Source organism: Nerophis lumbriciformis, linkage group LG12, assembly GCF_033978685.3.
Source record: "Nerophis lumbriciformis linkage group LG12, RoL_Nlum_v2.1, whole genome shotgun sequence".
NCBI classification, from domain to species: domain Eukaryota; kingdom Metazoa; phylum Chordata; class Actinopteri; order Syngnathiformes; family Syngnathidae; genus Nerophis; species Nerophis lumbriciformis.
Window position 1 is genome coordinate 1,565,807 of NC_084559.2, and position 23,272 is coordinate 1,589,078.

Here is a 23,272-nt window from a genome sequence, read left to right on the forward strand (position 1 = left end):
GAATGGACAGAGCATAAATGTGGGGGGGGGGGGGGGGGGGGGGTCATCAGAACGACAAACTGAAAAGAATGAACTTAAATACTATGGACATGATTAACGAAAACAGGTGCGTGACTCAAAACGTGAAGTGACAGGTGAAAACTAATGGTTGCTATGGTGACAAACAAGAGTGCACAATGAGTCCAAGCGTGGAACAGGTGAAACTAATGGGGTAATCATGGAAACAAGACAAGGGAGTGAAAAGACAGAAACTAAAGAGTCCTATAACTAAACAAAACATGACTTAAAACAAAACATGATTACACAGACATGACAATATATATATATATATATATATACATATGAAATACTTGACTTGGTGAATTCTAGCTGCAAACATACTCCTCCTCTCTTAGCCACGCCCCCAACCACGCCCCCGCCCCACCCCGACCACGCCCCCACCCCACACCTCCCGAAATCGGAGGTCTCAAGGTTGGCAAGTATGAAATAAGGTAATACCATAAGCATTATCGTTTATATGCCAAATAATATATTGTGATATACAGTAGATTTTTAACATTTACTTTACCTTTATGGTATTTACTTTACCATCTCATTGTGATGTGTTTTCGCTCATTAAAAAAAATCCCACTCCATTGGTGATGCAGAGAATACAATCCAAGGTCAGCGGTACGGAATGACCACACAATTGTAAAAACGCTTCTTCATTCCCTCTTATCACACTCGCCTGTCTGTTTGTGGGCACTAATGATGATGGTCTGTAATGTTCTTTTGCAAGAAGCAATTAGCGCTGCTCTCTCAAGACGCACGCTCGCACACACAAAGCATTTGCAAGAGACTATTTTTTTTTTTCCTCAACCCTCACTCTGCTTCCCGCTGAAAAGGGTTACCTGGCAATATAGAGCCGTCTGGGGCTTTGGAGGGAACGAGGTGTGCTCCAAACTGCCCGGAATAATTGCGTGAAATTCCGTTTTATGACGGTGAGGCGTCAAAGTGTTCCATATGTGAGGAAGAGCTGAAGCGAGTGAGGGGATGGCATAGAAGTATGAGCCACAGCTATATATAAATATATATATCAAATGTTAAAAAGACAAGAGAAAAGGGATGACAAGCTCATGCGATCTTTTCCTTCACACCTCGCATATTCCCTCCGTCTTCAACATTACAGGGCGTGTGATGGAGCCTGCATCCAGCAGGCGACATGAGCCTCACTCGTCGTTCATTATTAATCGCTGAATTACTCTGGAGCCTTCTCCAAACAATGTGGGTTGAAGGGGAACAAGTCGTGACAGAATATGCAATTGTCCCACTCGCACGTGTGTACAATTGTGTAGGTGTCGTCAGGGCCGGCCCGTGGCATAGGCCGTATAGGCAAATGCTAAGGGCGCCGTCCATCAGGGGGCGCCACGCCAGTGCCACAAATGTTGGGGAAAAAAAAAAAAAAAAAAAAAGTTGGTACTATTATTTCTAAATACAAAAAATAATCCCAAGTTAATTAAAATGCTAAGTAAAGCCTATTTAATAGAAATATTATTTGTTACAACATTACGCCCCCCCCTCCCCCGCACGGTGCGCCCCCTCCCTTCCCGTATCATGACTCTTTTTGGACGTCACCACATCAAAAAATCAACACAAGATGTCAAAACGGCCAAAACTGTCAGGTGCCCAGGGAAGAAAAAAGAGAAAAGAAGAGGAGGAGAAACGAGAAAAGACAGAGGTAGCAGGTAGGTAACGTTAGCCAACATGAAATTATTTGTCTGTTACAGAATGTGATAGTAACCTGGCTTTTTAGCATTAAGCTAATGTTACATGATTCGGCAATTGCTAATCAATAAATAGCTAGTTCTGTTTTAACTTCGGGTTAATATTGTGGAGGGGTCTAAATTGTTATGGAAAATAATAATGTAACGTTAGGTAATTACAGTACTCCCACCTTACATTCCTCAGGGACATTTGTATTAGATCTTTTAAGCAGGTGTTTTTTGTTTACATTGTTATTGCCTTCTGGTTAGCTAATGTTTGCCCTGCAGGTAATAGTCACTTTTCCACCCCTTTATATATTAGGTATAGTTGTAAGTAAAAAAAAAAAAGGTCAAAGACAAAGCTATTCGGTTTCTTGTGAGTATATACACTTCACTGCCGATGTGGGGGGGCGCCACCTAAAATCTTGCCTAGGGCGCCAGATTGGTTAGGGCCGGGCCTGGGTGTCGTGAAGGCGAATAAAAGGGCTGTCGAAAATAGCGGGTTTAGTCACAAAAAAATAATCGCAATAATCATGTATAAATACATATTGATCATGCAATTTATTTCACCTTAACCGTGGATGGTTACCTGAAATTAAGTGAATTTAAATAATGCGTGCGAGTAATTACCTGTGATTAATTGCAATTACAATTGCATATATTTAATATTTTATATTGCTACTATGGTACATTTTTAGTCTACTTTATACCTGCATTATCCTTTCCATCCTTACCCTTTCCATCCTTTGTAACTGAGCTACTGTGTGGAACAATTTCCCTTGTGGATCAGTACAGTTTGTCTAAGTATAAGTCTAATTATTTTGGAAGAAGTAAATATGTTTGCATTTATTAGCCGCACCGGACCATAGTTAAGTCGCAGAAACATACAGGTACAAAATGTTTATTTACATACCTTGATTGTTCACAAACGGTGCCTGTCAACCCATTTTTCAATCGCATTTTCATCAGTTACCAAACAAAAACATACAAATTGGTTTTAAATAGCGACCAAAACTTTTCACAGATGCTGTGCGAAAACTCTCTGAGCTCCTCAGTTCCAGATGCAAATACTGATATTGCATCACAAACTCCTGCACACTTTTTTTTTGCAAATGATGCACATGTTCTTCTTAAATATTTGAACAGCTAACTGTGTTACTTATTTAATATATAATACGCCACAGTTGGAGGTGTTGTTTTACCTAAGAGGAGATCTGTATGCGTCCATTCATTCGTTTCCTAATTTGGCAACACATCTGGTCATGGTGAAGCGTGCAAGCAAACAGTTGATTCTGCTTTTTTTGCCTGCCAACTGTTTTTGTTCATGGTCATCAAAGCGGTGGAAGGCAGAATAATTCATCCCATGGTACGAATCATCACGAGCAATTTTGTGTTGTCGCTTTGTGTCACACATTGTCCTCAGTATTTTTCTCTGCTGTGATGTGTATATTCCTGAGACACCGCAACAGGAAAACAAAGGTGATGCTGCCTGTTACAGTGTCAATATTAAATTAAAGGCATACTTGCCAACACTCCCGGATTTTCCGGGAGACTCCCGAAATTCAGCGCCTCTCCCGAAAACCTCCCCGGACAAATTTTCTCCCGAAAATCTCCCGAAATTCAGTTCAGCATGGTTAGAAAGATAGTGACAGCGAATAGAACAAGGATGGACAATTCAACCCTTAACTCAACAATGAGTAGAAGAGTGTTATGTGTGTGTATATGAGTAAATAAATGAACACTGAAATTCAAGTATTTCTTTTATTTTTATATATATATATATATATATATATATATATATATATATATATATATATATATATATGTATATATATATATATATATATAGCTAGAATTCCCTGAAAGTCAATTATTTCTTATATATATATATACCGTATTTTCCGCACCATAAGGCGCCCTGGGTTATAAGCCGCGCCTTCAATGAACGGCATATTTCAAAACTTTGTCCACCTATAAGCCGCCCCGTGTTGTAAGCCGCATCTAACTGCGCTAAAGGAATGTCAAAAAAACAGTCAGATAGGTCAGTCAAACTTTAATAATATATTAAAAACCAGCGTGATGTGGGCGCGCATGGAGTCGTATATCAACATGGACGGAGCTGCGTGAAAAAAGCCACCCGGCCTCTTCGCGTAAACTTCCCTTAACCACTCGCTCATCTTTTCTTCATCCATCCATCCCTTCGAGTTAGCTTTTATGATGACGCCGGCTGGAAAGGTCTCTTTTGGCAAGGTCTTCCTTTTGAATATCACCATGGGTGGAAGTTTCTGGCCATTAGCATGGCAAGCTAGAACCACAGTGAAGGATGACTTCTCATTCCCTGTGGTGCGAATATTCACCGTACGTGCTCCCGTTGTATCCACAGTGCGGTTCACAGGAATATCAAAAGTCAGTGGAACCTCGTCCATGTTGATAATGTTCTCTGGCCGGATCTTTTTTTCAGCTATCTTGTTTATACAATATGCACGGAAAGTAGCCAGCTTTTCTTGAAAGTCTTTAGGCAGTTGCTGTGAAATAGTAATCCGTGTGCGGATGGAGAGATTGCGTCTTTTCATGAACCGGAAACCTGTCGCTTAGTAGGAGCCATTTTGTGGTCTTTACAGATGTAAACACACAAAGGAAATGAAACGTAATATCCGCGCGCTTCTTCTTCTTCTACGCGGGCGGGTGGTTGCTTACAGTAGAAGAAGAAGCGCTTCCTGTTCTATGGGGGCGGGTGCTTACCTTGGCGGTTGCTTGCGTAGAAGAAGAAGCGCTTCCTGTTCTACCGGGAAAAAAGATGGCGGCTGTTTACCGTAGTTGCGAGACCGAAACTTTCTGAAAATAAATCTTAATATTAATCCATATATAAAGCGCACCGGGTTATAAGCCGCACTGTCAGCTTTTGAGTAAATTTGTGGTTTTTAGGTGCGGCTAATAGTGCGTAAAATACGGTATATATATATATATATATATATATATATATATATATATATATATATATATATATATATATATATATATATATATATATATATATATCCATCCATTTTCTACCGCTTATTCCCTTCAGGGTCGCGGGGATATATACAGGTAAAAGCCAGTAAATTAGAATATTTTGAAAAACTTGATTTATTTCAGTAATTGCATTCAAAAGGTGTAACTTGTACATTATATTTATTCATTGCACACAGACTGATGCATTCAAATGTTTATTTCATTTAATTTTGATGATTTGAAGTGGCAACAAATGAAAATCCAAAATTCCGTGTGTCACAAAATTAGAATATTACTTAAGGCTAATACAAAAAAGGGATTTTTAGAAATGTTGGCCAACTGAAAAGTATGAAAATGAAAAATATGAGCATGTACAATACTCAATACTTGGTTGGAGCTCCTTTTGCCTCAATTACTGCGTTAATGCGGCGTGGCATGGAGTCGATGAGTTTCTGGCACTGCTCAGGTGTTATGAGAGCCCAGGTTGCTCTGATAGTGGCCTTCAACTCTTCTGCGTTTTTGGGTCTGGCATTCTGCATCTTCCTTTTCACAATACCCCACAGATTTTCTATGGGGCTAAGGTCAGGGGAGTTGGCGGGCCAATTTAGAACAGAAATACCATGGTCCGTAAACCAGGCACGGGTAGATTTTGCGCTGTGTGCAGGCGCCAAGTCCTGTTGGAACTTGAAATCTCCATCTCCATAGAGCAGGTCAGCAGCAGGAAGCATGAAGTGCTCTAAAACTTGCTGGTAGACGGCTGCGTTGACCCTGGATCTCAGGAAACAGAGTGGACCGACACCAGCAGATGACATGGCACCCCAAACCATCACTGATGGTGGAAACTTTACACTAGACTTCAGGCAACGTGGATCCTGTGCCTCTCCTGTCTTCCTCCAGACTCTGGGACCTCGATTTCCAAAGGAAATGCAAAATTTGCATGGTTGGGTGATGGTTTGGGGTGCCATGTCATCTGCTGGTGTCGGTCCACTCTGTTTCCTGAGATCCAGGGTCAACGCAGCCGTCTACCAGCAAGTTTTAGAGCACTTCCTGCTTCCTGCTGCTGACCTGCTCTATGGAGATGGAGATTTCAAGTTCCAACAGGACTTGACGCCTGCACACAGCGCTAAATCTACCCGTGCCTGGTTTACGGACAATGGTATTTCTGTTCTAAATTGGCCCGCCAACTCCCCTGACCTCAAAATTAAATGAAATAAACATTTGAATGCATCAGTCTGTGTGCAATGAATAAATATAATGTACAAGTTACACCTTTTGAATGCAATTACTGAAATAAATCAAGTTTTTCAAAATATTCTAATTTACTGGCTTTTACCTGTATATATATATATATATATATATATATATATATATATATATATACATATATATATATATGAAATACTTGACTTGGTGAATTCTAGCTGTAAATATACTTCTCCCCTCTTAACCACGCCCCCGCCCCAACCACGCCCCCCGCACCCACCCCCCACCTCCCGAAATTGGAGGTCTCAAGGTTGGTAAGTATGGTTAAAGGGGAACATTATCACAATTTCAGAATGGTTAAAACCATTAAAAATCAGTTCCCAGTGGCTTATTATATTTTTCTAAGTTTTTTTCAAAATTTTACCCATCACGCAATATCCCTAAAAAAAAGCTTCAAAGTGCCTATATGCACCCGTCCATTTTCCTGTGACGTCACATAGTGAAGCCAACACAAACAAACATGGCGCATAGAACAGCAAGCTATAGCATATATAAAACATTTTTGAGATGGGATTTTTGAGTTTTCTTAAGCTGTATGCCACAATCAGCAATATTAAAATAATAAAAGGCTTGCAATATTTCAGTTGATGTGTAATGAATCCAGAATGTATGACATTTTTACACAATATTCTAATTTTCTGAGACAGTCCTGTATGTGTTTGTGGAGGAACAGAATTTTCAAAAGTTATAAATGTTCTATTACATTTCAAGGCTGCCCTTTGTGACAGATTCTGTTCATAACTTTTATGGACAGAATTTCTAGGCGCAGTCAAGGCGTTGAGGGGATCTGGTTTGGTGGCTGCAGGATTAGGTCTCTGCTTTTTGCAGATGATGTGGTCCTGATGGCTTCATCTGGCCAGGATCTTCAGCTCTCACTGGATCGGTTCGCAGCCGAGTGTGAAGCGACTGGGATGAGAATCAGCACCTCCAAGTCCGAGTCCATGGTTCTCGCCCGGAAAAGGGTGGAGTGCCATCTCCGGGTTGGGGAGGAGATCTTGCCCCAAGTGGAGGAGTTCAAGTACCTCGGAGTCTTGTTCACGAGTGAGGGAAGAGTGGATCGTTAGATCGACAGGCAGATCGGTGCGGCGTCTTCAGTAATGCGGACGCTGTATCGATCTGTTGTGGTGAAGAAGGAGCTGAGCCGGAAGGCGAAGCTCTCAATTTACCGGTCGATCTACGTTCCCATCCTCACCTATGGGATGGGAATCAGCACCTCCAAGTCCGAGTCCATTGTTCTCGCCCGGGAAAGGGTGGAGTGCCATCTCCAAGTTGCGGAGGAGATCTTTCCCCAAGTGGAGGAGTTCAAGTACCTAGGAGTCTTGCTCACGAGTGAGGGAAGAGTGGATGGTGAGATCGACAGGCGTCTTCAGTAATGCGGACGCTGTATCGATCCGTTATGGTGAAGAAGGAGCTGAGCCGGAAGGCGAAGCTCTCAATTTACCGGTCGATCTACGTTCCCATCCTCACCTATGAGATGAGAAACAGCACCTCCAAGTCCCAGTCCATTGTTCTCGCCTGAGAAAGGGTGGAGTACCATCTCCAAGTTGCGGAGGAGATCTTGCCCCAAGTGGAGGAGTTCAAGTACCTAGGAGTCTTGCTCACGAGTGAAAGAAGAGTGGATCGTGAGAACGACAGGCGGATCGGTGTGGCGTCTTCAGTAATGCGGACGCTGTATCGATCCGTTGTGGTAAAGAAGGAGCTGAGCCGGAAGGCAAACCTCTCAATTTACCGGTCGATCTACGTTCCCATCCTCACCTATGGGATGAAAAACAGCACCTCCAAGTCCCAGTCCATGGTTCTCGCCTGGGAAAGGGTGGAGTGCCATCTCCAAGTTGGGGAGGAGATCTTACCCCAAATGGAGGAGTTCAAGTACCTAGGAGTCTTGCTCACGAGTGGGGGAAGAGTGGATCGTGAGATCGACAGGCGGATCGGTGCGGCATCTTCAGTAATGCGAACGCTGTATCGATCCGTTGTGGTGAAGAAGGAGCTGAGCCGGAAGGCGAAGCTCTCAATTTACCGGTCGATCTACGTTCCCATCCTCACCTATGGGATGAGAAACAGCACCTCCAAGTTCGAGTCCATGGTTCTCGCCTGGGAAAGGTTGGAGTGCCATCTCCAAGTTGGGGAGAAGATCTTACCCCAAATGGAGGAGTTCAAGTACCTAGGAGTCTTGCTCACGAGTGGGGGAAGAGTGGATCGTGAGATCGACAGGCGGATCGGTGTGGCGTCTTCAGTAATGCGGACGCTGTATCGATCCGTTGTGGTGAAGAAGGAGCTGAGCCGGAAGGCAAACCTCTCAATTTACCGGTCGATCTACGTTCCCATCCTCACCTATGGGATGAGAAACAGCACCTCCAAGTTCGAGTCCATGGTTCTCGCCTGGGAAAGGTTGGAGTGCCATCTCCAAGTTGGGGAGAAGATCTTACCCCAAATGGAGGAGTTCAAGTACCTAGGAGTCTTGCTCACGAGTGGGGGAAGAATGGATCGTGAGATCGACAGGCGGATCGGTGTGGCGTCTTCAGTAATGCGGACGCTGTATCGATCCGTTGTGGTGAAGAAGGAGCTGAGTCGGAAGGCAAACCTCTCAATTTACCGGTCGATCTACATCCCATCCTCACCTATGGGATGAGAAACAGCACCTCCAAGTTCGAGTCCAAGGTTCTCGCCTGGGAAAGGGTGGAGTGCCATCTCCAAGTTGGGGAGGAGATATTACCCCAAATGGAGGAGTTCAAGTACCTCGGAGTCTTGTTCACGAGTGAGGGAAGAGTGGATCGTTAGATCGACAGGCGGATCGGTGTGGTGTCTTCAGTAATGCGGACGCTGTATCGATCCGTTGTAGTGAAGAAGGAGCTGAGCCGGAAGGCGAAGCTCTCAATTTACCGGTCGATCTACGTTCCCATCCTCACCTATGGGATGAGAAACAGCACCTCCAAGTCCGAGTCCATGGTTCTCGCCTGGGAAAGGGTGGAGTGCCATCTCCAAGTTGGGGAGGAGATCTTACCCCAAATGGAGGAGTTCAAGTACCTAGGAGTCTTGCTCACGAGTGGGGGAAGAGTGGATCGTGAGATCGACAGGCGGATCGGTGCGGCGTCTTCAGTAATGCGGACGCTGTATCGATCCGTTGTGGTGAAGAAGGAGCTGAGCCGTAAGGCGAAGCTCTCAATTTACCGGTCGATCTACGTTCCCATCCTCACCTATGGGATGAGAAACAGCACCTCCAAGTTCGAGTCCACGGTTCTCGCCTGGGAAAGGGTGGAGTGCCATCTCCAAGTTGGGGAGGAGATCTTACCCCAAATGGAGGAGTTCAAGTACCTAGGAGTCTTGCTCACGAGTGAGGGAAGAGTGGATGGTGAGATCGACAGGCGTCTTCAGTAATGCGGACGCTGTATCGATCCGTTATGGTGAAGAAGGAGCTGAGCCGGAAGGCGAAGCTCTCAATTTACCGGTCGATCTACGTTCCCATCCTCACCTATGGGATGAGAAACAGCACCGCCAAGTCCCAGTCCATTGTTTTCGCCCGAGAAAGGGTGGAGTGCCATCTCCAAGTTGCGGAGGAGATCTTGCCCCAAGTGGAGGAGTTCAAGTACCTCGGAGTCTTGCTCACGAGTGAGGGAAGAGTGGATCGTGAGATCGACAGGCGGATCGGTGCGGCGTCTTCAGTAATGCAGACGCTGTGTCGATCTGTTGTGGTGAAGAAGGAGCTGAGCCGGAAGGCGAAGCTCTCAATTTACCGGTCGATCTACGTTCCCATCCTCACCTATGGGATGAGAAACAGCACCTCCAAGTCCCAGTCCATTGTTCTCGCCTGAGAAAGGGTGGAGTGCCATCTCCAAGTTGGGGAGGAGATATTACCCCAAATGGAGGAGTTCAAGTACCTAGGAGTCTTGCTCACGAATGGGGGAAGAATGGATCGTGAGATCGACAGGCGGATCGGTGCGGCGTCTTCACTAATGCGGACGCTGTATCGATCCGTTGTGGTGAAGAAGGAGCTGAGCCGGAAGGCGAAGCTCTCAATTTACCAGTCGATCTTCGTTTCCATCCTCACCTATGGGATGAGAAACAGCACCTCCAAGTCCCAGTCCATGGTTCTCGCCTGGGAAAGGGTGGAGTGCCATCTCCAAGTTGGGGAGGAGATCTTACCCCAAATGGAGGAGTTCAAGTACCTAGGAGTCTTGCTCTCGAGTGGGGGAAGAGTGGATCGTGAGATCGACAGGCGGATCGGTGCGGCGTCTTCAGTAATGCGAACGCTGTATCGATCCGTTGTGGTGAAGAAGGAGCTGAGCCGGAAGGCGAAGCTCTCAATTTACCGGTCGATCTACGTTCCCATCCTCACCTATGGGATGAGAAACAGCACCTCCAAGTCCCAGTCCATTGTTCTCGCCCGAGAAAGGGTGGAGTGCCATCTCCAAGTTGCGGAGGAGATCTTGCCCCAAGTGGAGGAGTTCAAGTACCTCGGAGTCTTGCTCACGAGTGAGGTAAGAGTGGATCGTGAGATCGACAGGCGGATCGGTGCGGCGTCTTCAGTAATGCAGACGCTGTATCGATCTGTTGTGGTGAAGAAGGAGCTGAGCCGGAAGGCGAAGCTCTCAATTTACCGGTCGATCTACGTTCCCATCCTCACCTATGGGATGAGAAACAGCACCTCCAAGTTCGAGTCCATGGTTCTCGCCTGGGAAAGGGTGGAGTGCCATCTCCATGTTGGGGAGGAGATATTACCCCAAATGGAGGAGTTCAAGTACCTAGGAGTCTTGCTCACGAGTGGGGGAAGAGTGGATGGTGAGATCGACAGGCGGATCGGTGCGGCGTCTTCAGTAATGCGAACGCTGTATCGATCCGTTGTGGTGAAGAAGGAGCTGAGCCGGAAGGCGAAGCTCTCAATTTACCGGTCGATCTACGTTCCCATCCTCACCTATGGGATGAGAAACAGCACCGCCAAGTCCCAGTCCATTGTTTTCGCCCGAGAAAGGGTGGAGTGCCATCTCCAAGTTGCGGAGGAGATCTTGCCCCAAGTGGAGGAGTTCAAGTACCTCGGAGTCTTGCTCACGAGTGAGGGAAGAGTGGATCGTGAGATCGACAGGCGGATCGGTGCGGCGTCTTCAGTAATGCAGACGCTGTATCGATCTGTTGTGGTGAAGAAGGAGCTGAGCCGGAAGGCGAAGCTCTCAATTTACCGGTCGATCTACGTTCCCATCCTCACCTATGGTCATGAGCTTTGGGTTATGACCGAAAGGACAAGATCACGGGTACAAGCGGTCGAAATTAGTTTCCTTCCCCGGGTGGCGGGGCTCTCCCTTAGAGATAGGGTGAGAAGCTCTGTCATCCGGGAGGAGCTCAAAGTAAATCCGCTGCTCCTCTACATGGAGAGGAGCCAGATGAGGTGGTTCGGGCATCTGGTCAGGATGCCACCGGAACGCCTCCCTAGGGAGGTGTTTAGGGCACGTCCGACTGGCAGGAAGCCACGGGGAAGACCCAGGACACGTTGGGAAGACTATGTCTCCCGGATGGCCTGGGAACGCCTCGGGATCCTCTGGGAGGAGCTGGACAAAGTGGCTGGGGAGAGGGAAGTTTGGGCTTCTCTGATTAGGCTTAGACCTCGGATAAGCGGAAGAAAATGGATGGATGGATTGTGATTGTATTATGCTGGAACTGCAGCAAGCATTGCTGGTATTTTAAAAAAAAGTGTTTCATTACAAATGTCAAAGTCAGCTGGTTGTCTGCATACTTCTATTCAATGTCATTTTCAATGTCATTGACTCTGGCAGATCTCCCCTGCGAGACGCAGCAATTCAGTCCAACCTCTCCGAGCCTCGTCTTCCTCATTCTACTTGCGGCGTGACGGCGCTCGCCGACATCAAAGGTACCGTCCTGCCTCCCCCTTCATACCTTTAATCACTTTGTTCAGCTTATCATTGCAGAAATGATAGTTCCTGACAGTGTTTTTTGGGTTGAAATATCCATCCTCCATCCCTGTTATCTCTCCTCCGGGAAGTTTGACTTCACCGCTGATTGTTATTTGAACACGTTTTATTTTACCCTCCTGGACATGTGGTCTCAGTTGAATATTTCACATAATTAGAACATATCAATTGAGAAAGGTTTTTAGTTTTCATCACAGTATTTGAATAGTAAGAGAAGCTACAATTGACTGCAGTGCTTACAGAGACGATGTTGCCCTTTTTAATTCTGTCCAAAGTCTCTGCAGTCATAAAGTGTACCTACATTTTTGTACGATTCAGTTTTTGATGAACATCTTCACCAGAACTTTGCCCAAGACATAACATGGTTAACATTACGCCTTAAGTTAAGTTCAAGTACCAATGATTGTCACACACACACTAAGTGTGGTGAAATTTGTCCTCTGCATTTGACCCATCCCCTTGTTCCACCCTCCTGGGAGGTGAGGGGAGCAGTGAGCAGCAGCGGTGGCCGTGCCCGGGAATCATTTTTGGTGATTTAACCTCCCAGTTCCAACCCTTGATGCTGAGTGCCGAGCAGGGAGGTAATGGCTCCCATTTTTATAGTCTTTGGTATGACTCGGCCGGGGTTTGAACTCACGACCTACCGATCTCAGGGCGGACACTCCAACCACTAGGCCACTGAGTAGGTTCACAAACTTGCGCCTTATAATCCCGTGCGCCCTATGGTCTGGAAAATACGATGTCACGTTCAAACACTGAGGACATCTATTAAACAAGACAAAAGGCAAGGAATCAAACAGAGACAGATTTCAATTTGGACTCAATATTGAGGAGAGACATGGCCACTGCACTCTCTGTACAGTCCTGCACCACGCTCTGACGAAGAAGGTTTTCGTCTCCTCATTTATTCAGATGTTCAATGTTCACGCACCAACACATGTCACAGCAAGAATGGGAAGTATGTAAAACAGTCATTGTTTTCGGTCTCATTGAAGTCCAAGAAGAGGATTTCTCGGGCTTGGGCTCTTCCTGGATCCAGCTGGGGCAGGTGTTGGAGGACAATAGATAACCCCTCCCGTCTCCTGACCACAGCAACTTCAAGAGGGCAGCGGGTCGTAAATAGCGTTGACCTCGGTTACCAAATAGTTGGAAGAGAGTTTGTGAAATACTTCAGAGAGAGTTCGTTTAACACTTCAAAGAGAGTTCCTCTGGAAGTTGAGCAGATCCTGCCATCTGTCCGTGTTGAAATCACAGTGGGGTTTTACGAGCCTTCTTCCTCTTGTTAGGCCTCGAAAGACAGCATTCATAATACAACGTTTCTTTTGTGATAACTTACAAACAATTATTCCAACATACGGTACATAATTTCTTATAGGAAAAGTTAGGTTTTAGTTTTATACAATATGGTCTTCATCAGATCTTTCGGAAACTAATTACTTAAAATTGAGGTGTCACTGTATTTTGTAACTTCTGTGAAAAATGGTTATGACTCCAGTATCTTCATGCATGATGTAGCTGATATTTGTTTTCCACGACAATGGTTGTATCTTACATGTAGGAAATAGCCTCCAGGCTAGACTACTGCAACACACTCCTTGTCGGGATCCCCAGCAAGAACATTCCAGAAGCTGCAATACACACAGAATAGTGCTGCTAGGATCCTGATGACAGTGCGGAAATACGACTATATCACACCATTTCTCAAATCCCTTCACTGGCTTCCTGTTCCACTCAGGATTGAATTCAAAGTCTCCCCACTAACCCTCCAGTGCCTCCATGGAAATGCCCCCCCAACCCCCAACTCAAAGAACTACTCACCCCCAAATCCTCCACACGACACCTCCGCTCCAGACAGACTAACCTCCTCCAACCTCCGAGGACAAAGCTACGAACAATGGCGTCGCCATTCCCAGTCTGTGTAAGGCTCTCCCTGACCACCTGAGGGCATCACAGACTGTGGATGCTTTTAAATAAGGCTTAAAAACCCTTCTTTTTAAAAAAGCCTTTTTTTTTTTAGATATAGGCATACTAGTTTTAGCTATATGGCTGTTCTAGTTTTTATTTTATTTTTTTAATTTATTATCTTTTTCTTTTTATTTGTTTTAATACACTGTAGCACTTTGAGGTTGTTTACTCAATGTAAAGTGCTTTTTTTTTTACAAATAAAATCTATTATTATTATTATTATTATTATTATTAAATACGACTTTGACCCAGTAGTGTTTACATACTAATACAACACTATGCGCGCTAATTGGATTGACTTTTGATCAAAGATTGCACCTTTTTGTTCCAAAGCGTTGCATCACCTAAATTGAACCTGATAACAGCTTGAATTGTCTTTGAGAGAACATAAACAACAATCATAAAAGGAAGAGACTTAAATATCATTAAATATTTTTTAGGCTGATACAGCAAGTAGAAAATCCATTCAATTTGTTCAGCTTGCAATGTGTGGTTACAATCCAGAGTAGGTTGTAATTTCCGTAGGGATGCGACTGAGTGATATCACAATACGAGATAACATGTTAAAAGGGATACCTTGAATTGATATACTTTTTACTGCTCTTAACACACAAATATTTGTAGCATAGACAAGGAAGATATCACACAAATTCATCACTTTAGTGTGGAGTAAAAAACAACAACTAGTGTTTCATTCACAGCCTCGGGGGCTTAATGGTTAATGACGTCAATTTCACAGTCTGGAATTCGACGGTTCAGATCCCAGTCGAATCTCTTTGTAGAGTTTGTAAGTTCTCCGTGTGTGTGCTTGCTCCCTTGTACCAAAAAACATCCACGGTAGGTTCATTGGAGACTAAATTGTCCATTTCTTTCAAAGGCAACCCCCCAATACAAATCCTCGTTTTGTTCCTGGCTTAGCCATGAATAAGTTGAGACTCGTAACGACGCCTTTTAGATTTAATAAGGTCTGACATGTTTAGTAACTTTACCGGTGGCAGTAGCTAGACGCAACTGGCAACCTGGATGTGTCAGGACGTGGTTTTCGCAGCTTACTGCGAGGTTTGTTCTCCCAGCATGCACACGGACTATTCCGGACAGGACTTGAAGGTAGGAACATATTTATTAATCAATTAATCCTACACATTACAAAAGACAGAACAAAAACAAAAGGAAAGCGTGCCGTTCCCACGAGAGGCTAAAGAACAAAAAACTTAACGCAGGAAACATAGACGCTAACCCTTAGCAAGAACTATGGACATAGAGAACTTTATCAAACTGTGGCATGAAACAACTAACTAGCATAACTATGGAATCAGACATGAAACGAGCAATGACGCCAGGCCAACTGACTGGCAAAGGCGGTTTAAATAGTCTCTTGATTATAGCCAGGTGAGCGTCCGAACACCAGCGGCAGGTGAAAATCATATGCAACCATGGCAACCAAAACAAACAAGAGTGCACAAAAAACAGGAACTATGGAGTTAAACTAACAGAACATAACGAAAACATGATCCGGACCGAGGATCATGACAGGATGTAACACATTCACAGACTTTCTAATTGGTCAAACGGCGGAGGGCGGGGGATCGAAATTAAAACAATACCAATATTTCGGGGCTGTAAATCTAATTTTGAAATGATCATATCCCAGCTGAAGTACCGTTATCGGTCATAAAGGCATACTTGCCAACCCTCCCGGATTTTTGGGAGACTCCCGAAATTCAGCGCTTCTCCCGAAAACCTCCCGGGACAAATTTTCTCACGAAAATCTCCCGAAATTCAGGCGGACCTGAGTGACGTGCCGACAGCCTGTTTTCACGTCCGCTTTCCCACAATATAAACAGCGTGCCTGCCCAATCACGTTATAACTGTAGAATGATCGAGGGCGAGTTCTTGGTTTCTTATGTGGGTTTATTGTTAGGCAGTTTCATTAAGGTCCTCCCAGCGCGGCAACAACACACAACAACAGCAGTCACGTTTTCGTCTACTGTAAAGCAGTTCGTCTGCCGTAAACAGCAATGTTGGGACACTCTTAGACAGGGCAATACTGCCATCTACTGTACATGCATATGTGACATTAACATCTTTTAGAGAGTGCAGTGCACAACTGCGCACACAACAAGGAGACGAAGCAGAATGCATCATCAGAGAGGGTGTTCAGCATGGTTAGAAAAATAGTGACAGAGAATAGAACAAGGATGGACAATTCAACCCTTAACTCAACAATGAGTAGATGAGTGTTATGTGTGTGTATATGTGTAAATAAATGAACACTGAAATTCAAGTATTTCTTTTATTTATGTATATATATATATATATAAATATATATATATATATATATATATATATATATATATATATATATATATATATATATATATATATATATATATAGTTAGAATTCACTGAAAGCCAAGTATTTCTTATATATATATATACAGTATATATATATGAAATGCTTGACTTGGTGGATTCTAGCTGTAAATATATTCCTCCCCTCTTAACCACGCCCCCAACCACGCCCCCACCCCCGACCACGCTCCCCACCCCGACCACGCCCCCCACCTCCCGAAATCGGATGTCTCAAGGTTGGCAAGTATGCATAAAGGTATTAAAAAATAACATGATTTATTAATGCCTTTTGACATATCAGGGCCATTTAATGATGACTTGACATGAAATTATTACATATGGCACCTTTAAATGTCTAAATAATGCAAGGTTATTTGTGATTAATCACATTTTAAAAGTGTGAATAATCTGAGGAATTGTTTAACAGCATTACTATTCATGTATGGGTGTCAAACTCTGGCCCGCGGGCCAAATATGGCCCGCCGTGTAATTTCACTTGGCCCTTGAGGCGATATCAAATTATGTGGTGTTAGCGGGGGTGTATTTTGTAGCGTCCCGGAAGAGTTAGTGCTGCAAAGGGTTCTGGGTATTTGTTCTGTTGTATTTATGTTGTGTTACGGTGCGGATGTTCTCCCGAAATGTGTTTGTCATTCTTGTTTGGTGTGGGTTCACAGTGTGGCGCATATTTCTAACAGTGTTAAAGTTGTTTATACGGCCACCCTCAGTGTAACGTGTATCGCTGTTGATCAAGTGTGCCTTTGCTTTCACTTGTGTGTGCGTACCGAAGCCGCACATATCTTGTGACTGGGCCGGCACGTTGTTAGAATGGATGAAAAGCGGACGTTAAACGCAGTTTCTTTAAGTCACGCCCCAAGACTGTGGTCCGGGTGGACTACAAGATATAATGACAGATGAACACCTTCGTTGGATAATGAAGGTTGCCTCAGCTCAAAGCCTGAGCCCCGACATTAATGAACTAGCATCCAAGAAAAGATGGCGGGTATCTGGCTTGGGCAGATTAGATTAGATCAGTGTGTTGCAAACTGAGCAGTTTAAGGTCCTGAATGGTTGGTTTACTCATTGTTAATTTATTTTCTAATTTATTAGCCTGTGGAAAAAGTTAATGTTGATATTTACCTCAGAAGGCTGCAAATAGAAAAGAGGCATTACATTTTTATTTAAATTGTATTTGATATGCCATTGATATTTTTTAATTATTATTGTTATTATTTGAAACTCGATTTTGCATGTCACTATAAAGTTATATAAGCCTTGCTTGTTCAATATTTAATGCAAAACTTGTTTGGGTCCCTATTAAAAGGTTAATTTGTTCAGCTTTGTTCAGTTTTACATTTTGGCCAACTCTGTATTTGAGTTTGACGCCCCTGTCCTAGGCGGTACTGCATCAAAATCCCGACATCAGTGTGTAAAGGATATCACCACATGGGCTCAGGAACACTTCAGAAAACCACCGTCAGTAACTACAGTTGGTCGCTACATCTGTAAGCGCAAGCTAAAACTCTACTACGCAAAGCGAAAGCCATTTATCAACAACACCCGGGAAACGCCGCCGGCTTCAGTGGGCCCCGAGCTCATCTAAGATGGACTGATGCTTCATCATGAATGGAAATCATAATGAACATTGTTTCAGTCGTGTGACCTTTGTGGCAAAAGAAAACAAGCAAATGTTGTCCAGCTCGGTCCAAGGATACTCTGTAAGCCAGGGGTGCTCACACTTTTTCTGCAGGCGAGCTACTTTTCAATTGATCAAGTCGTGGGGATCTACCTCATTCATATATATAATTTATATTTACTTCTTTATGAAATATGTTTTTGTTAACAAGTTAAAGGTGTTTAATGATAATGCAAGCATGTTTAACACATATAGTTAATATTGTTAATACATTAAAGGTGTTTAATGATAATACAAGTATGTTTAATACATATAGTTAATATTGTTAACAAGTTAAAGGTGGTTAAAAATAATACAAGCATGTTTAACACATATAGTTAATATTGTTAACAACTTAAAGGTGGTTAAAGATAAAACAAGCATGTTTAACACATATAGTTAATATTGTTAACAAGTTAAAGGTGTTTAATGATAATGCAAGCATGTTTAACACATATAGTTAATATTGTTAATACATTAAAGGTGTTTAATGATAATACAAGTATGTTTAATACATATAGTTAATATTGTTAACAAGTTAAAGGTGTTTAAAGATAATGCAAGCATGTTTAACACATATAGTTAATATTGTTAACAAGTTAAAGGTGGTTAAAAATAATACAAGCATGTTTAACACAAATAGTTAATATTGTTAACAACTTAAAGGTGGTTAAAGATAAAACAAGCATGTTTAACACATATAGTTAATATTGTTAACAACTTAAAGGTGGTTAAAGATAATACAAGCATGTTTAACACATATAGTTAATATTGTTAACAAGTTAAAGGTAGTTAAAGATAATACAAGCATGTTTAACACATATAGATTCCTTTCTTTCATGAAGACAAGAATATAAGTTGGTGTATTACCTGATTGTGATGACTTGCATTGATTGGAATCAGACAGTGGTGATGATAACGTCCGCATTTTCGAATGGAGGAGAAAAAAAGTCCTCCTTTCTGTCCAATACCACATGAAAGTGGTTGGTTTTTGGCATCTTATTTGTCCAGCTTCCGTACTCCTTTGTATACACTTTACAAGAAATACATTGTCGGCAAACTCCGTAGCTTGCTAGCTTGTGCACGCCAGCTTTCTGAGACTCTTATTTTGGTAGCGCAGGCAGGATGAAGCAGAGCTTTTATTGCGCAACTGTGCAGTCGGTCTTTGGAGTTTTGACGACAGGTACGGCGCCAGAGTCTGTTGAAATAAAGTGTTTCTCGCCTTCCAGTCGGTAATTTTAATGAGCTGGCAGCAGCCAGCGTCATCTCAGAAGACCCTCGGGTGCCGTGAATGTCAATCAAGTGACGAAAGTGACGTCATAGTGAAGATTTATGATCGCTCATTTTTAGGACTATTTTTTTAATGCCTGGCTGGTGATCGACTGACACACCCTCCGAGATCGACCGGTAGATCGCGATCGATGTAATGAGCACCCCTGCTGTAAGCTCTGCTAGGGGAGCATAGCTACTGCCACCGGTAAAGTGACTAATCATGTCAGACCTTAGTAAATCTAAAAGGCCTCGTTACGAGTCTCAACTTATTCATGGCTAAGCCAGGAACAAAACACTTAATTGGCAATGTTCACTAAGATGTCATATTGTTCTTTGTTATTATTAATCATTATTAACCATATATAATAACAAAGCAAGACATGAAGTCGAGAATAACATCTGCAGGTTTACTATAACGCTCACTGATGACAAGATTTATTATCGTCTTGAATAATGTGCCAATAATGTAATTCTACTTTTTCCTGTAAGCAAAGACTGCATCGTCTGCCAATCCACTTTTTTTTTTTTTTAAATACATGGGTGATATATAAGAGAGGGTGGTGCCACAACTCCACCACATTCCATATTAATTAACAATGTTTATGCCTTGAGACCATTTCATCCAAACCATGTCTCTTTGTAGTGGAAATGATTCATTATTTTCATTCTTCCCTTTGATTAGTTATTGCCGCTACACACAAACTGTCCACAAATAATATGCACGCCCTTGGAGTTGTACTTTTATACAAAACCCCAAAACCAGTGAAAATGTCACGTTGTGGAAATGGTAAATAAAAACAGAATACAATGATTTGCAAATACTTTTCAACTTATATTCAATTGAATAGACTGCAAAGATGCGATGACGTGGCGACTTGTCCAGGGTGTACACCGCCTTCCGCCCGAATGCAGCTGAAATAGGCTCCAGCACCCCCCGCGACCCCAAAAGGGACAAGCGGTAGAAAATGGATGGATGGATAGACTGCAAAGACAAGATACTTAACGTTCGAACTGGAGAACTTTTGTTATTTTTTGCAAATATTAGCTCATTTTGGAATTTGATGCCTGCAACATGTTTCAAAAAAGCTGGCACAAGTGGCAAAAAAGACTGAGAAAGTTGAGGAATGCTCATCAAACACTTATTTGGAACATTTCCACAGGTGAACAGGCTAATTGGGAACGGGTGGGTGCCATGATTGGGTATAAAAGCAGCTTCCATGAAATGCTCAGTCGTTCACAAACAAGGACGGGGCGAGGGTCACCACTTTGTGAACTAACGCGTGAGCAAATTCTCGAACAGTTTAAGAACGACATTTCTCAACGAGCTAGGGATTTAGGGATTTCACCATCTAAGGTCTGTAATATCATCAAAAGGGTCAGAAAATCACAATCAATGCCCGTGACCTTGGTACTGCATCAAAAAGCGACATCAGTGTGTAAAGGATATCACCACATGGGCTGTGGAACACTTTAGAAACCCACTGTCAGTAACTACAGTTCGTCGCTACATCTGTAAGTGCAAGTTAAAACTCTACTATGCAAAGCCAAAGCCATTTATCAACGACACCCGGAAATGCAGCCGGCTTCGCTGGGCACGAGCTCATCTAGGATGGACTGATGCAAAGTGGAAAAGTGTTCTGTGGTCTGGGCGAGTCCACATTTTAAATTATTTTTGGAAAGTGTGGACGTCGTGACCTCCGGAACAAAGAGGAAAAGAACCATGCGGATTGTTAAAGGTGAAAAGTGTAAAAGCCAGCATGTGTGATGGTATGGGGGTGTATTAGTGCCCAAGACATGGGTAACTTACACATCTGTGAAGGCACCATTAATGCTGAAAGGTACATACAGGTTTTGGAGCAACATATGTTGCCACCCGAGCAACGTTACCATGGACGCCCCTGCTTATTTCAGCAAGACAATGCCAAGCCACGTGTTACAACAGCGTGGCTTCATAGTAAAAGAGTGCGGGTACTAGACTGGCCTGCCTGTAGTCCGGACCTGTCTCCCACTGAAAATGTGTGGCGCATTATGAAGCCTAAAATACCACAACGGAGACCCCCGGACTGTTGAACAACTTAAGCTGTACTTTAAAGAATTCCACCTGAAAAGCTTCAAAAATGTGTCTCCTCAGTTCCCAAACATTTATTGAGTGTTGTTAAAAGGAAAGGCCATGTAACACAGTGGTAAAAATGCCCCTGTGACAACTTTGAAGTGTGAAATGAAGTGAAGTGAATTATATTTATATAGCGTTTTTTCTCAAGTGACTCAAAGCGCTTTACATAGTGAAACCCAATATCTAAGTGACATTTAAAGCAGTGTGGGTGGCACTGGGAGCAGGTGGGTAAAGTGTCTTGCCCAAGGACACAACGGCAGTGACTAGGATGGCGGAAGCGGGGATCGAACCTGCAACCCTCAAGTTGCTGGCACGGCCGCTCTACCAACCGAGCTATACCGCCCCGGTATAGCTCGGTTCTCTCCGTGAGAGAAATATAAACAAAAACAAACTGCATTTTATTCAAGATAAATATGCAAATTCTGCAAAATTGTTCCGTCTTTGCATGGAGGGCTACTAAAGGCAGAGACACCAAATAAAAAAATAAAAAAATAATCCATTGAGCAGCAAACATCAAAGTGGGGACTGGTGCTGTAAAGGGAAAAAGGACTTAGTGATTACCAGGTCTTATAGTGAAGAATTCATCCTTTTATGCGTAGAAACACACACACACACACACACACACACACACACACACACACACACACGGGTACACATCCTACGTGTTTGTAAACAAACCTGGTTGAGATTCTGTGATACAACTTGAACCATCCTCTACTTTGTGTGGCAATCATGTTGACCTTTTGGTGTCAAGGACTGTGTCCTGATTAGAGATGCACGGATAGGCAATTATTTCATCCGCAACCGCATCACAAAAGTCGTCAACCATCCGCATCCACCCGAACTAACATTTAATCAAAACCGCACCCGCCCGCCATCCGCCACCCGCCCGTTGTTATATATCTAATATAGACGATGCAAGGCATTAGTGAGGTTATAAAGCTTTTGCCTGTTAAAGAAAGGAGACTGATCCAATGCAGCAGAGACATTCAATGCGTGCCACGCTGTCACGGCCCAGACGCACACCAGTGCGCAATCATCTGGGAGCCGCGCTGAGCGCACCTCCAAGAGCGCTCGCGCCACTCAAACTGCTGCAGACAGCTGCGTTCTATCTTGTTTTAACATCCTGTGGCACTCTTCTGGGATCACGGCGGACGAAACTGCTCATGCTCAGGGTGTTTGTGGAGGTTCGGGGTTTTGCACAAATGTGATGCACCATGTTAGATGTCCCGGTTTTGTGACTGTCGTAGACATAAACAGCGTCGCAGCTCTTGCAAGTCACGCAGCCAGCATTACTATCATCCTGATTTACAACCTCATAAAAGCGAGTCCACGCTGAACTTTTCTGGCCTTTTTTTCCCCTGGTCTTTAGTATTCCCTTTTTTTAGTTTGTCGCGTACCACGTTTGCTGCCGGCGTTGCCATCTCTTTTTTTTTTTTTCTTCTGTTGTGGCATATGCTGCAGGTGCCTGCTCGTTTTTCGTATGTGGGTAACAACATTTAACTATGTATATATATTTCCGAATTGGTTTAACTGCCACCCGCCTGAATCTATTTAAAATCTAATTTTTTTTTTATTTCAACCGCCCGACCCGACCCGCGGATAAAATCTAATTTTTTTTTATTTCAACCGCCCGACCCGCGGATAATCCGCGGACTCCGCGGTTGTGTCCGCAAACCGCGCATCTCTAGTCCTGATGATTCTAGAAGCTCAGTTTGTCATGATCCGTGGTCCGGATCATCTTTTGTTAAATTCTGTTAGTTTTAGACTCCATAGTTCCGTTTTTGTGCACCCTTGTTTGCTTTAGTTACCATGGCTACTTATGATTTTCACCTGCCTCTGGTGTTCGGGACGCGCACCTGTTTCCAATCAAGAGACATTATTTCGTACTTGCCAACCCTCCCGAATTTTCCGGGAGACTCCCGAAATTCAGCGCCCCTCCCGAAACCCTCCCGGGACAAATATTCTCCCGAAAATCTCC

General features: G+C 43.5%; 1 protein-coding gene across 1 annotated transcript in view; it reads left to right on the forward strand.

Moving 5' to 3' along the window:
- Positions 1 to 23,272, forward strand: part of LOC133623017 (splicing regulator ARVCF-like) — a 670,015-nt gene that overhangs the window by 227,964 nt on the left and 418,779 nt on the right. Inside the window, exon 3 of the mRNA XM_072914236.1 lies at positions 11,762 to 11,856. The gene's annotated coding sequence lies outside the window, so the exon portion shown is untranslated. The remainder of the gene's footprint in view (positions 1 to 11,761; positions 11,857 to 23,272) is intronic.